This window comes from Varanus komodoensis, unplaced genomic scaffold (genome assembly GCF_004798865.1).
Source record: "Varanus komodoensis strain SLA01 unplaced genomic scaffold, ASM479886v1 scaffold32, whole genome shotgun sequence".
Taxonomy (NCBI): Eukaryota; Metazoa; Chordata; class Lepidosauria; order Squamata; family Varanidae; genus Varanus; species Varanus komodoensis.
The window spans coordinates 19,944,707-19,960,500 of NW_025335798.1; positions in this window are offsets into that span (position 1 = coordinate 19,944,707).

Below are 15,794 nucleotides of genomic sequence, written 5' to 3' on the forward strand. Positions count from 1 at the left end.
TCTTCGGCCTTGTATGCTGGCTGCCCTTGACAAAATCACTATTGTTCAATCTCAGTTCCCTGTACAATGGCAAAAATTGTGACTTATTTCACAACGGTATTTTGAGAACAATAGAGGGAGTATTTGGGCTGCAGCTTCAATCCAGTGTGCAGACAAGTCTGATTTCTATGTGAGTGGTGATCTTTGTGCACTGTTGCCAATATATTTAGGAAATATTCAGATATCCCTTTGGGAGTGGGGGTGGGTATAGGGGAGTCAGCATTCTATATACTCCAAATTAGAAGGCACAGTTCTGATCTGTTTAGTAGCCCAATAATTGCAAATTATGCTCATTCACTTAAAAGTGGTACAGTTAAAAAATTCCCCATCTCTTTGTGCAGGTACCTGAAAGTTTTCTCAGTCAGGCAGATAGTAGCTGGAAAGGTTAGTTTAATTAACAAATGGTGGGAAAGGCACACTTATTTACAAGCAAAACCAAACATATCCTCACTTAGAAGCCCTGGGATGGCCTCTGCATGAGATGTTGGAGATTCAGTCAGAGTAGCAGGTATTAGGCCATATCAGCCTGTCAACTGACTTAATCTAACAGAGCTTCAGATGCACAATGCTATTTTTGTGGGTCAACCTCATTCTGGAAATTATTCTCACCTGCAACTTACTGGATTACTTTGGCAGTATTCAAAAGTAGTGCAGCACTTTTTTTCTATGGCAGGCTCTTAACTGTCCGGCAGTGAGAAAGTTCTTTGCTGTAATTGTAATATGCAGGGGAAAGAGGCATATTGATCTTGCAACCTGGGTTGTTGTTTATATAGAAAACCAATCAAGATCAATAAGAAGCTAATGAGAATAGATGCTAGCATTCAAAATACAACAATCGACTTGAAAGGCTAATGAAATCAATGAAAAACTGACAAAGTGGCTGTGCATGTGCATGTGCACACACACACACACACACACACACACACACACAGAGAGAGAGAGAGAGAGAGAGAGAGAGAGAGAGAGAGAGAGAGAGAGAAACAAATTGTACAGCATCTTCCCTCCTCAGGATCCATCCCTCTTCTGCTTGTTGGACTATTTCTCTTGGCTCTTAATCAGAAAGCAAGCAGAGCAAAAAGGAGGTCCCTGAACAGTCATAGAAATCCAGTTGCGCAACCTTCCTCTGCAGCGTATGTGACACAAATGAAGGCTGCAAGTCATGTGCGTAAAAGAACGCCATGCCTGTGCAGTGTTTGAAAAAAGCTGTCCAGACTCCAGAGAACCAATCTCAGGAAATCCAGTGGATTTCCATCCCCCAACAGATTCCTCATACATCACTAGTCAATACCGGTGTGGCCTAGTGTTTAGGGTGTAGAACTGGGACTTCGTGGGTCTGGATTTTCGTTCCCATGAAACTCGATGGGAGACCTGGATCAGTCATGGATTCTCAGCCTAAGCTATGGGTTGTAGCTGTGAGGATTAAATGAAGAGGAAGAGGATCTCGGAAGCTGCCTTAGGTTCATTGCAAGAAGAGGAAGAAAGGGAGGGTATAAATGTAATGCAGTATAGTCAGCAGCAACAGTAGTAATAAATGAATGCAATGATTCACTGAGATTAGGATTTTGCAAAATAACTGGCTTATCTTTTAATCAAAATCAAACCATGACAGAGATAGATGAAGCTATGGCACAAGCAGAAGCTTAAGTTCTGATTAGAACCAAAGTGGCTTCTTGGCCTTTTGGTTAAGTGTAGAGGTAAAGTGGGCTGAACCAGACAGCTCTGCTCCACTTGTCCTAATGCTAACATCTGTTGGGAGCAAGTAGGATGATGGTGTTGGACAAACATTACCACGGACTGTTGACTGCATCCTAGGCTATTCTTTGGAATCAGAAAGTGAAATAGATTACAGTGGAATTGGGGAGGATGGGCTAGGTCAAGATTCTGAGATGGAGGAGGTGGAGATGCTTATCTCAAGGTCAGGCACTTCACCTAGCCAGACAGCCTGTGGGAACAATCATGCTATATAGCCAGTGGGAGGGGTTTCTGAGGATGAGGATTTTCAGATGCAGGCCACCCCTCACCCATTGTCCCCATAACAAGGTGTCAGCATATAAGGGAAGCCCAACTGAATGAGCAGCACACAGGGAGGAGGTATGCTCGCCCTCAGAGAGGCCCTCGCAAAGGGTTGGAGCCCCGGCATGTTCATAAGGAGATTTCTTGGAGGCAATCACTAGATTGGGTTCAACAAACTGCTGTCCAAATGCCCAGAGTTCTGTTCTGGGTGAGTTGTACTTGAGAGCAATAAAGCACATTTTGCAAGGAAATCGGTCGCTGACTTTTGTCTGCTCGAAGGAGGAACCTCGGCTCACAACAACATCCCTCATCCAGTTTCTGCCTGCTGTAGGGCAAATCTAATATTTGGGACCAAAGCAGAAGCTAACACCATCTAGGATAGCACAAGGAACTGATCGTGGCCATGCACCAAGCCTACAGTCCAAACAGTCCTCTGAAGTTGCATAGAAATAGCTGCTCAGTGCTGGAAAGGGGGGGATGATTACCTCATCCCCCCCTTGGATCATTAATAGATTTAAGAATTGATTTCCAGCCCAAGTTTCTGGAACCAACCAAGGTGACATACAGAAGTTTTCTAAAAGAGAAAACATGCATAAATAAAATCATAGTAAAACATTAAAAATGACGTTCAAAACCCGCCACAATCTGTTCTAGATGCAAGGAGTATGAGGATGATGGCAATGTTTTGTGAACTAGGAGTAACAGAACACGATCCAAACTCATTCCAAGTATGCCTATTTTAAAAAAAGGGTGCTTGTCTTAAATCTCATTCTCAGAGGTTGGTTGGATCATTTAATTTACATGGTCATATTTGGAAGCATAAATGGACACAAAACAGTAAATATTTAAAAAGCATATGGATGTTTTCATAGGAAATTCTGCCAAGGAAAAGTAATTATCATGCTTATTCATGTTAGTTTCCTATCCAGCTAACAAGGGAGTACCAGATAGACTGTGGCATTAAAGGAGAATTTCAGGAATGGGGGAAATCACCAATTCAAGCTTATCAAGGTTCTTGTTTTTCCATGGGCAAGCTCATTCTGCTTTGGGTTCACATCAGACTGTCAGCTTTTTCTCCAATATGGATATTTGCATATATTTCCATAACTCTTCTCAAAATGTCTGCATTATTTGTAAGCCTTTTCTATTTCTTTGTTGAGAAAAGTACACTTTTAAAAATATACACACTGTCTATGCACATATTTAAAATATACAGCCTGCTTATGTATGCATTGCCCCTTGAAAAATCAATTCTAGGCCATGGAAAGTTCATCAACAAGATATATTCCATTTCATGTTTAGACCCAGGAAATGAATATTTGGTATTCTTGCATTTCAGACCTACTGAATTTTTCACATATCCCTGTGAGTCTATGATACACTGGCTTCAGACAGTCAAAATTCAAGCCTTGCTTAATTATAAATTATGAAATAGTATGGCGTAAACTAGTTATAGAACCCAGGCTTAAAATAAAATGAAACGGAACTAAACTAAAGCATTCATTACCTAAGCAGTCCTTTGGCTATGTAATTTCTCTCTTTTTTGTTCTTTAGATGTCCAATTTTCTTCACTGCAAGAACTTCTTCTGATATTTCACACAGCAACTGATGCAATATTAAGTTTCTACCATCCTGTTTGTAATATTAATTTTATGCTTCTAGTAACAGGGATATGTAAGATGTCCTTGAATCACAAAATAGATGTGGTGTTCTAAGAATTCTAACTTACTTCCGGTTCATCACTAACTTTGCACAGCAAAAAGGCTCTATTTAAATGAAGTCTAAATTATCAAAATGTTCTACAGTTTCTATGCATGCCCCAAAAAAACAGTCTCAAAGATACAAAAGTATCTTTTCATATGGCAGAGCAATTTTTTTATTGTGCTGCACAAGGTACAGGGATAATTTTAAAGGAGCCAATTAGTCCAAATATTCACTTCCTCACCAAACTCTACTCTTTTGTTTTAACAACTCAAGTTTATAAAGTAAAGAACTTTATCACAGTCTCTCTAGAGTTGTCTTTTCTTTTCTTAACAACATTTACCCTTGGGATTAGTTATTTTCTTGTTGGGCACAGGAAGAGATTTCCCTTTCTTCACTTTCCCCACAACACATGCAAAGTTTATTTTTAAAAAAGGTATATGGTTATTCTAAACTAAGTTTAGGCAGTTCATTCAGAAGAAGCAGGTGCATTTACCTTGGGAGACTGGCTGGATACATAAACTATATGTAAATGCTGAATAAAATAAAATTGTGGCAAAGTGTGGCTTTGCATCCTCAAATTATTCATCTTATGGGGCTTACCTTGCAGTAGCCACCTATAAGATTGCACTTTTGGAATGAATGAATGAATGAATGAATGGTTGATGTATTGCAAGAGAACTGAATCAGAAACTGTAAACTCCACTTTAGTGCATTCTTGCTGACAAATGATTATTTAATTATAATAATAATTACTGCCACTGTTACTACTTTGCATTTATATTCTGCCTTGTTGCCTCTTACAAGCAACCCAAGGAAGTTTAGATGGTTCTCCTTCACTCTGTCTGATGTGGGGCCAAGCGAGTGTGGCTCCATTTTGAAAGCACATATCTTCATCTGGATTTTACCTTTAAAGAAGTTTAAAAGAATAGATGTAGGGGGAGGAATATCTATTTATCTGAGGTATTTATGTTTCACCCAATACAAAAGTCTCAGGACAGCGATGCAAAGGCAGCACATAAAAGTAGAATATAAATAATAAAACCAACAATAAAGCATTAATAATTAAAATACAGAAAAAATTCATTTTGGCCTAGCACTGAGATGAATAAAGTGTCAGCGCCAGGTGCACCTCTCTAAGGAGCATATTGCAAAGCCAGGGCACTACCACAGAGAAGCTCCTTCTATGGGTAGCCAGTTTTCTAAGCTCCTTCAAAGAGGGCTCTCGAAGAAGGACCTCAGACAAAGATCTTAGGGGCGGGGAGGTATATATGGAAGGAGATGCTCTTTCAGATTCCCAGGCCCTAAACTGTTTAGGGCATTATATGTCATTCTTAGCACCTTAAATTGACCCCGGACTACAATTGGTAGCCAATGCAGATGGTATGAGAAAAGTGTTTCAACTGCTCTGTTTTAGATCAACTGAAGTATCCAGCCAGTCTTCAAGGGCAGTCTTGCATAGAGCACATTACAATAGTCCAATCAGAAGGTTACCAGAGCATGGGTCACTGTTGCTGGGTTGTGCTCATCTAAGTAAGGACATAGTTGACAGACCAGCCAAAGGTGGAGGAAAGCATTCCTCGCCACAGCAGTCACCTGGAACTCCAAGAATAACTCTGGGTTGAGAAGCACTCCCCAGCAACACAGCGTGTCCCTCAGGGGGAGTGCGAGCCCATCCAGAACAGGGCAAAAATCATTTACCTGGAATGCTGAGCCACCCACCAACAGAACCTCCAGGGATATAAATATGAATATAGACTTTTTGGTCAACATCATAACTGTATTTTACTAAGCACCTCCTATACATGGTGGCATTTTTTTCCCGTCTACCTTTAGTGTAAACAAAGATCCAGCATGGGATGAGGAGTGAAAGATCCTTTTGCCCTAATCAAGTGATCACACCCTGATTTGAAGTTCCTGATGAGTCCATTATTGCAAACCAAAATCAGAAACACCTTTGGTAATAAGTAATTCCCCTCATGGAATGCATGTTACACTCTTTCTGTTTTTAAAGAGGCTTGTAAGTATTTGCCAATTCAATGACCAGATTAATTCTGCGAATGCACGCATGCGCGCACCCACACGCACACAGTACGTTTTTAAATTAACAAGGACTGGTAAAAAGAGAGAGGAATAAACACAAATGAGTAGTAAACACTTTTTTGTGCTGTTTTATCCTAATTAAAATCCAGAATGTTGTTTACTGCTTAATGTTTATTTAATTGGGACTTGTGAGGCACAAGTAACAATTTACTTTTATTGTTCAGTAGTTCTGCTTAGCTTCATTTTGAGCACAGGAAAAAAAGAGCTTCAATGCAAACATTTCATTGGTCCCTCTAGAGTTTCCTCCACCTACCCACAAGGAATTCTTTATAATGGATTAACTCTTTCAGCTGGAACTTTGGCACTTGCAATTGTTCTCATATACAACCTATCATGTCAAATGAGGGAATAAAATTAAGAGAAACAATGGATAATTTGGTTCATTCAAATTGTGTTTGCTCTCAAGAAGACAGGCTATTATTTCCTAAGGGGGGGAGAAAAGCATAATGAGATATTTTATGAGCTGATTGTTCAGATCAAGAATGGGGCATTAGAAGAAAATGAATTTGATTAAGATCCACTGGAAAACTTAAGCCTCAACATATCAAACAGGAAACAAATTTCCTTTCTAATTCCTTTAACAATAGGAGAGTTAAATGCAAAGCTAGATCCTGTAACAAAAAAAAAAGTGGGGGGGAAGTTAGTATTCTAGACAACAGGAAATGCTCAATAAGTCTGCATCAACACACCAAGGAAAGAAAAACAAGATTTATTTTTTATCTCGTTCAGAAAAAGAGCATGCAAATCTGAATTTTTTAAGGGAATAAGCATGCTGTAATTGGACTCTACACCTTTAAGGATGGACCAGGCATTTCAAATGGCACAACACACAGCTTCCTGGATGATGGTGGGAATGAGATGGGTAGATGAAGTTACTAAATACTGTACTAGTTGCATTAGCTTCTCATTCACTTCAGACCTAACTTTAAGGTGCAGTAGAACCTATTTGGAATTGCATTGCTTGAAAGATTTCCTTCATCCATAAAAATTCTGTCTGAAGATCAGCTTCAGAAGTCCAACTCATGCCCTCTCATATACCTTCCAATAAAATTAATATGGCTGATGGATGTCAGCAATAGGGTCTCTTAAAGTTGTCCCATGGATGAACAATTGATTCTGCATTAAATGACTGGCTTCTTCACTGTAGTCCTTCAAGAAGTTGGACCTCAAGTTGCAACTATGCATGGCTGCTTTTCCTTTTTTTATAAAAAGACTCTGCCATGCACACACATGCACATTAATAAATGCACACTAATTCATGCAAGAGATAAACCGAATGTCTTTCTTTTGATAATAGCCGTAATATATCATCTACTTCACACAGATCAACTGGTAGCATCCCCAGCTGAAAAAAGAGTGTCAATCCAGTGAGTGACTTTGCACAATCACTTTGTGTCACAGTGACTTAAATAAACCACCATGGCTTGCAGTACATGATGCAGCTGCCTACGCCGTAACCAAACTCTTGCTTGGGAATCCTCAAATCATCCAGTCCTGGGTCGTTGACATAGTTAACAAATCACCCACAATCCTAAAATAGCCTATGGATTGTCAGTGGTTTGTTAACCATGGCCAAAGCCCACCCTTGTCAGGTGTGAATGACATGAGAACATACAATTGGGTATTGTCTTCCAGAACAGGTGCCCATTGTTGCAGGGCATGTGTTGCAAGCCACCATGGCTTAAGTTTCAATGACTTAAGGAGGTCATGCAGGCTTTTGGCTCAGTGGAATTTCCCCACTGGCTGAATGGAGGAAGCCATCTTTGGTGCCAGAGAAGGGAAAACTGTTGAAAAGCTCTGCCCTTTCTACCAGCTGGACTTCTCTGAATGGAACGGAGTTCAGTGACTCTCCCAACAGAGGAATAAGGATGCTGGATCTAAACCACTATTTCCTGTTTGTCCACTCTCATTTAATGACTGGGGTGGCTTTCACAGATCTAGAGCAAAGCTTATGATGTTTTTAAAACAGAGGTGGAATAAAAGAAAAATCTAGGGTATGTTTTATAATATTTTCTGATCTAATATTATTCTCTGCTCATGAATTTCCAGTACACATAAGAGAACTCGTGTACATATGGCGTTTGCGAATGTGCAAGAGTTGCAGAATAAAACTGCTTGAAGGAAGTGGCAGGAAGACACATCTACACTCACAGAATGTTTACTTGTTCAAGTCTGTGGGTGGTGACCTCAAAGCCTTCTGTATTAAATTGTAAGGGAGGTACAGTCTTAACTAGCGCTCCAAGTCCTTCGTTCATGTCAGCCCCAGGATTACTGAAAGATAAAAATGAAAACTCTCCACATACTTTCTGGAGATATATGAGTGATCTTACTATGTGCTTCAGTCATGGGACAGTGCTGGTGTTTCAGTTAGCATGTGCGGATTTTCAGCTTTGTGTCTGCTGGAACAGTACTTAATAATTCTGACATCCTTGTAATGGTGTAAATGAATGCTCAAGGTCTCACTCATTCATTGTTTCTCTCACCATTTCTCCCTTTCTCTCTCATATCTAGGCTTGTTTCCTAAATATGCTTGAGATCACACTACATGATCTCACACTATATGGGAGATAAACTCCCATAATATATGATATTTCTTCAATATTGCACCATTTTAGATTGAGATATAGTTCCATTCTAGTGCTTGCTTCCCTACCACCTGCTGCCTGCACTTTCTTTCCTTATAAACTAAAAGTACCAGTTTAATATGTCTTCTCAGAAATAAGTCCTACTTAGTTCAATGGCAGTGGTTCAATGGCAGGTAAGTGGGGTAAGATATAGATAAGTGGAGCATAAAGACTTTTTTTCCCAAGTAACAGAAGACACTGCCAGATGTTGTGGTTATCTTCAAACCATGAAGTCCTGCAAAACAGAGGATGGTTATTGAAAAAGAACAGAACAGAACAGCTCCATGGTAAGAGGTTGGCATGTTGGCAGGTATTCCAGATGCTCAAGTGTTACAGCATTTTCCACGAGCACAGACCTTGCAAACACAACAAAGGTGCTAGAACTTTATATGTATGCGGTTTTATTATTTTCTTTGGAAGTATGTATTTCTTGGTTACTTCATAGCTTCCTACAGTTCAAAGGCAAAAAGAAGGAAAATTAAAATATTGTTGCTTGGCTTCATACCTACTACAACAGGAACCAAATGGCTCACAGTCACCCTTCCAGAAAGTCACAAATAACTGCCTGAGACATAGCACATCATTAAGAAACACAGAGCATTGCATTAAAGATTCCAGCCACAGGAGAGGTCTAGATGGTTTAGGCCAATAAATCACAAAATTGCAGACCTTCAAGGGAACATCTGAGCTCATCCAATCCAGTTACCCACAGAGCCACAAAATTAAGCACATCCAAACTACCTTTGTCAAAGGAATTCCTATAATAGAAGGCTTTAGGCTATGATAAAAATAAATTGCACCTTTAGGCCACCAGCAGAGACTGGGAGGGGTTCAAAAATCAGTAATGCCAGCAGTGTTGATAGAATAAGAAATATGTCTTTACATGTAACATTTGCAATTCTGATGTGGTAGATTAGTCATTTGAAACTTCCTTCACAACTCAGCTACCACAGATAGAAACTGTTATTTGCATTCAAGTAGTACCCTACCCATGGGGAGGAAAGCTGACACATTAGATTCTTATTACATCATAAGTGGCAAAGGCTGCAATCTTGCACACAGGAAGGCTGCTTAAATCCAATTGACTTAAATTGAATTTAAGCAGCCTGAATGTGTGGATGATTGCACTCTTGCCCCATTAATATCAATGGGAGGTTTGCAATGGGTTTCCAAGGAAGCAGAATTACACCCTAGTGAAGAAGTCACATAAAGCCACACTCTGTAAGCCATAAAATAGTTAATTACTTTCACTATGTGGGGGAAACATATTTCTATTCTGAGTAGGCCCATGTTCAGGCAGTAGAGATGGCTAAGCCTATGTTTCCTGGTAGTCAACTGTATATAGCAGCCTCCACCAAACAGAAACCCTTCAGACATTCTGGAGTGCAGCTCCCACCAGCCCTAGCTAGCATATTTTTGATCAGGAATGCTGAGAGTTGTAGCCAGAAACATATGGAAGGCACCAGGTTGGGAAAGCTGTTCTAGAAAGTGTGGCACAATTTCTTCTCTTGGTTCTTTATTTCATGTCAATCGTTTTGGTACCAAACATTTAAAAAAAATAAAAAGTATTTGTTTCAAAGCCTTTCTTGGAAGCACTGGCCAAAAATCTAAGTAAATGTTATGTAGATAGCAAAGCCAAGTTGGAAGTAAATAAATAAATGAGTGGAAGAAGAACCAGAGAGATTCAGAAGCTACAGTGAACCTTCCATTTTCTGATCCTGAGTGCTTGATTCACACACAAAAGGAGAAGTTGGGTTGGAAGACATCTAAAAGTAAACAATCAGTCCTGTGTGAACTGAGTATAAATCATAGAGCAAGCTCTTCCCACTGGGGCAAATTGAATCTTTCGAGTTCACAGACCCTGATGTAGCAATCAAGCAACAAAAGCCCACACTTCAGCGAGCTGCAGTTTTCTAATACCAAAATGTTGTTCTTGTGCCATTTTCTGTGGAATTACTTGTTATTTTTGCCTGAATCATGAAGAATGCTATTACCCATGCAAATTATGTTAGTCTCATTTGCAGTTTACTTTTCTCCATGACTGGTCATCTTTCATTTCCTCCATGCTTGGGTTCCCAGTTCTGAATCAGTGTGCAGTCAACCAGAGGCCAGTGATCCCTCCTGAACCTCTGCATATGGGAGTGCATACATTAACAGCTAAGTTCAGGAAAAAGAAGCATGAGCTTCTTATGTTATGCAGGTTTAAATGGCACATACTTCACCTTGGGCAGCTGCTCTCTAGATTGACAAAACACTACAGCTACAAGGCAGACTCCAACTTACAGGTAACACAGAAGAACCAGAAGGCTCTCCCAAGACTGCAGCTGCTTTGCTTAGAATCTGTGTCTTCCATCTTCTGACACCTCCATCCCATCCACCTGCAGAATGCTGTGGGATGATGCTATAGGGCAGAAGCAAGCCCCTAGCATGCCAAGCCACTGCTACAGAAGTGCCTACTCTAACATGCAGGAGCAGGCAAAGTGGCCCTCATGGGCACTCTTGGGTTACAGGCAGCTTTCTTGCTGTCTTTCCAGATGCCTTACCCCTTCCACTTTAAAAAAAAAATGTTTTAACAGTTTCTCACTGGCAGCTGGTATTACTTCAAAGCAGAGTGAGGGCCTCTACCTGCTCCCTTTCTTTCCTGTGAATGCCATGGGGACACCATCTCAAAGACAGTTGTGGCAATAGGGATCAAGAGTTTGACCAGCCATGTTATAAGGTGTGTAGGCAAGGATTAGGGCTACTTTTCGAGGCCAAAGAGTTGCTCAGCATGAGGTAAAATCGGGTCATGAGAAACAGGGTGTTTAATCAATTTCCCTGCATCATAAATGCCTGATACTAGGACGGATTTCCAAAATATCTTAAATAAATTCAAGGCTAATCTAGGGATCCCTACTTGAAAAAGATATCTTGGAAATTTCAATGGAAATCAACATCATTTTGATAAGACTTAGCCCTAACCTTAAACCTAACTTAGTCAGATTTCCTTAGGCGTTGTTCTGTCCACCTATATGCTTCCAAATCTAACCTAAATGGAGGGAAAGGCTAAACTGAACATATCAGTCTGGGCAAAAATATTAAAAGAATTTTGAAAGAAGCCAAAGCAGTAGCAACATTTCTTAGCAGTTATATACATGTTCTAAAACATGGTTCGCATCTAATGACATCTAAGCTACAAGGAAGAGAAAGGCAACCAGGCACAACAAGCAGTGCTTTTTTTGTCATAGAACGCACTGGAACGGAGTTCCGGCACCTTTTTTCGACAGATTTTCCAAGTTTTATAAGCAACTTTTGAAAATTTGAAGTTTGGTCCACGTGGATTTGAATTGCCCTGTCGAGTGTAGCAGGTTGGCGGCAAAATCATTAAAATGGTGCATGCGGGCTGCTTGTGTGTCGAATCCGATGCATGCGTACTTTGTCCACACTGGTTGTGATGGCACTGCTCAGCTTGTGGCGGTGCTCTGCTTGTGATTGGTCATGTGGTCGCATGCTGAGTGCTTACTGCAGGTGGCAACCGTTATGTTTCATTACAGAACTGATGTGTGTGCGTGTGTACAGTGGTTGACTACGTGCGAAAGGTAAATAATTTCATGAGTTCTGGCACCTTTTTTCTTACAAAAAAAGCACTAACAACAAGCAGCACAAAACCTCATTTATCACACATGAAATTTCTATACACTATCATAAAATGTTTAAAGTGTGGATCCACTGTATTGATTTATACCCTGATATTCCACCAAGGAAAATACTGCTCAGGACAGATCTTTCTAAAATGCTGTGCATGGCATTGGCCCACACAGCCATAATGTTTCTGCTGAAATTGCATTTTTCTTTCATGGAGTATCCATTCCACAGTGAACAACTAAAGTCTGAGCTTTAATTAGTATTAATAATTAAGATCATCACACAAAAAACAACATCAAATTACAGAATCAAAGTCCCACCACCGTACCAGATCTGAAGAAAAATGTTTCCATTTCTTTCCTGAAATATCTCATGATTCCCTGATGTTTACCCATAGTGTGAGGTAGCTGTGCTAACAATACCATATTCTGAAGAATCTCCGCCAAACCCATAGCCCATAGGCTGTACACAACAAGCCAGTTATGTATTAAGGTCATCAGATGCTTCATAAACATTCTTGTTTTTACCACCTCCAGCTTATTTGGGATTCAGAAAGAAGAGATTCAGTGCAAACCTAGCAGCAATAATACATAGTTAACAATACAGCTCAGGAACTATGAGTTCAAAAGGTCTGTAAAATTTTTAAAAGATGCTGTTTTCACATGGAAATGAGATGTGGATTAATATACATGCAGCCCATATGTTCATAAAACTGAGCAGCACAGATGTACAGAATCAAAAGCACAGGGTAAATAAATTTATCAATAAAAAGTAGAATTAGGCTGCATACAATAATCTTACATAAGCTCTGCCAATAGCATACCATTCCATATACGTGAAGAGAAACGCAGTCCTAAATGCTTGATTACGGCAGGCATTAGAGCAAAGCGTAATTAACCGACACTTCTGCATTGTAGTGCCAGTATAGAAGTCACATGGCCAGAATTCTGGGAACACTTCTTTAAATTTGACAACTCCGAGATATTCAGTCACTTTAGCCTTTTATATATATGATGCTGTAAAAATTGGCACCAAAGCAGTTAATAAAGGCACTTTATCCCTTTCTTGCTGCTTTGATTTCTCTCATCTGTTCTTTCTTTTTTAAGAGCAGAGAAGAAATTCACAGCTGATGGAGAGGATATAGGTGACCTTCATATATATAGGAATTTATACAGAGATCTGTATTTTTTGAGGGGAGGGGGTAAAGGTCAATACAAATCAGTCCACCAATCACAGCTATTTCTCTGCCTGCAAAATCAGTTTCATCCCATTGCATTGGTAGTTCTGGTTCAATAGTCAGCCTCTAATAAAAGACAGTATCATGGAGGTACAGAAAAATAGCTGTAATAACAGTCCTTCAATACTACTTACTTATTTCCTAACCTCCTCCTTTCAAGCCTTTCCATGCTCTGGTACCCATACAGCTCCTACCCTAGAATTAGCTACCCGAAATATATTGCCATCAAATGCTGCCTTAGAATGGCATTGTGCCGCTGCCACAAGATTCTCAGATAACTCTTCTAATGAGATTGTCAGCCTCCTGCTTGTTAGGAATCTGCTTTCCCATCCCATCCTCAAAATACTTGAAAAAATAATCTGTCACAGTCACCGAGGTAGTTTTAACTAAATTAACCTTTACAGGCAGAATACAGGGAAGTTTATTGATCATGGCATCACCTGCCTGCAGCACCGACATATTGACTCCTGCTGGTCATCTCAATTCTGCAAGGTATGCTGGCCATCACTGGGAGGAAAAGCATTGTGGGGAGGACTTCTCACAGGGGTCTGGGAAGGGAAGCGGCGGCACACATGAAGCAGGCTGTTGTAATCACGGCAATCGTTTTGTGTGTCATAGAATCTTGCACTTCTCAGCTTCCTGGGAAGCTGAGGATCATGCCATTACACCCACAGTTAGCATAAGCATTCGGAATAGTAAAGCTGCAATCTTGCAAGGCCCTAGGATCCATTCTCTGAGATTTAACTGTGTTGCTGTTCTTCTCTGAATTTAATAACAACTGATGGCCTGGACCTAGCAGAGACAGTGACGAGGCTGCAGCCTTTCAGGCATAAAGAGATCACTTCCCCGAGCAGGACGCAACCTGGCGCTTCACAACAGTCCCATGGAACCTCAACCCAGTCCTGCTGTTAGTGCAAGGCCGCTGCTCTAACTAGGACAAGGCTGTATCTTTGGGTTACCTCTTGTGATTTCTGTGCATCCAGGCCACATCCGGTCAGTATGGTACATATGCAGAACTGAGGTTTGCTTTCAGCACCAGCCAATGGCATATTTATTTAATCAAGCTTTTCCTAAGTGGCCAGTCAGGCTTTTATTGATAACCTGGCTTTCAATATAATTATTCTTATGCTATTCTTATTTTTTTTTCTTTACTACTCATCACTCTTTAATCTATTTTAGATACACTGTTGCTTATACATTTTGTAAGTACAATTGTAAATAAGTAAGATAATGAAATAGCTGCCAGCTTTGAAGGTGTTAACAGTGGATTGGACACATTGATGAAGGCCTTGCAGTCTAAGTCAAGAATTCTAGCTGTTGTGCAGTAGCAAAAAGAGATGCCTGCTGCTTCCAAGAGGATGTGTGAGGATGTTGAACTGTTCAAAAAGTTGCCAATCAAGCCTTTCTGGGGAGTTCATTCCATGACTGGGGTGCGTAACAGATAAGGTCACACACCTCCTTTCCTCTGTTAAGGAGTTAAGGAACCCACAGAAGGACCTCTGAAGATGATTTTAGAGTGCAGGCAGATATATATGGGATGAGATGATCATTTAGGCAATCTGGCCCCAAGCCAGACCTTTGAATTGGGCCAATCAATGGATTGACAGCCATTGCAGATGGAAAAGTACTGACACAATGTGATCACAAAGAACTAGATGGACCATGGCAGTTCAAAGAAAGACAGAAAGGCCATTCTATTAAGTAAGTCAGCTCCACTTCAGCCCTACCTGTGCTGCATTTGCAGGGCTGTTTGAATCGATGTAGCTTAATCCATTCTGTAGGCTTAGACTTGCTGGATTAATGCCATAGGATTGACACATATCCTCAATATTACTGAAATATAATCAGATGTTGGATTGTTTATCCCACAATGCTTAAATCAAGATAAGGAACACACCAGCACATGTGCAAGTAGAGCAAGGGGTTGGACCTGATGGCCTTATAGGCCCCTTCCAACTCTTCTGTTCTGTTCTATATACAGTGGTACCTTGGCTCATGAACTTAATCCATTCTAGGACTCTGGTTGTGCCCAAATTGGTTGTGAGCCAAGTCAAATTTCCCCATAAGGTTCAGTGTAAATAAGGTTAATCCATTCTGTAACTATTTTTTTAATCAGAAAAATTTGAAGCAAAGTGACAAAGACCACTGCCATCTCCCCCCCACCCGAAGCACGAGTGCAGCCATCACCCCCCCCCCAGCACAACCGTGATCGTGCCCGTCATCCCTGCATGCTTGGGTGCGCTGGGGCGGGGGAGTTGGGAACAATCACGAATGCACTCAGGAAGGGAGATGGGTGCAATCGTGCTGGGGAGGAGATGGCCGAGATGATGGTTGCACTTGTGCAGGAAAGGTGTACGATCTCAGCCATCTCCGCCCCCCCCCAGCACGATTGCGGCCATTTCTCCCCCCCCCCCCCCAGCACAACTGCGATTGTGCTGTCTTCTATGCATGAG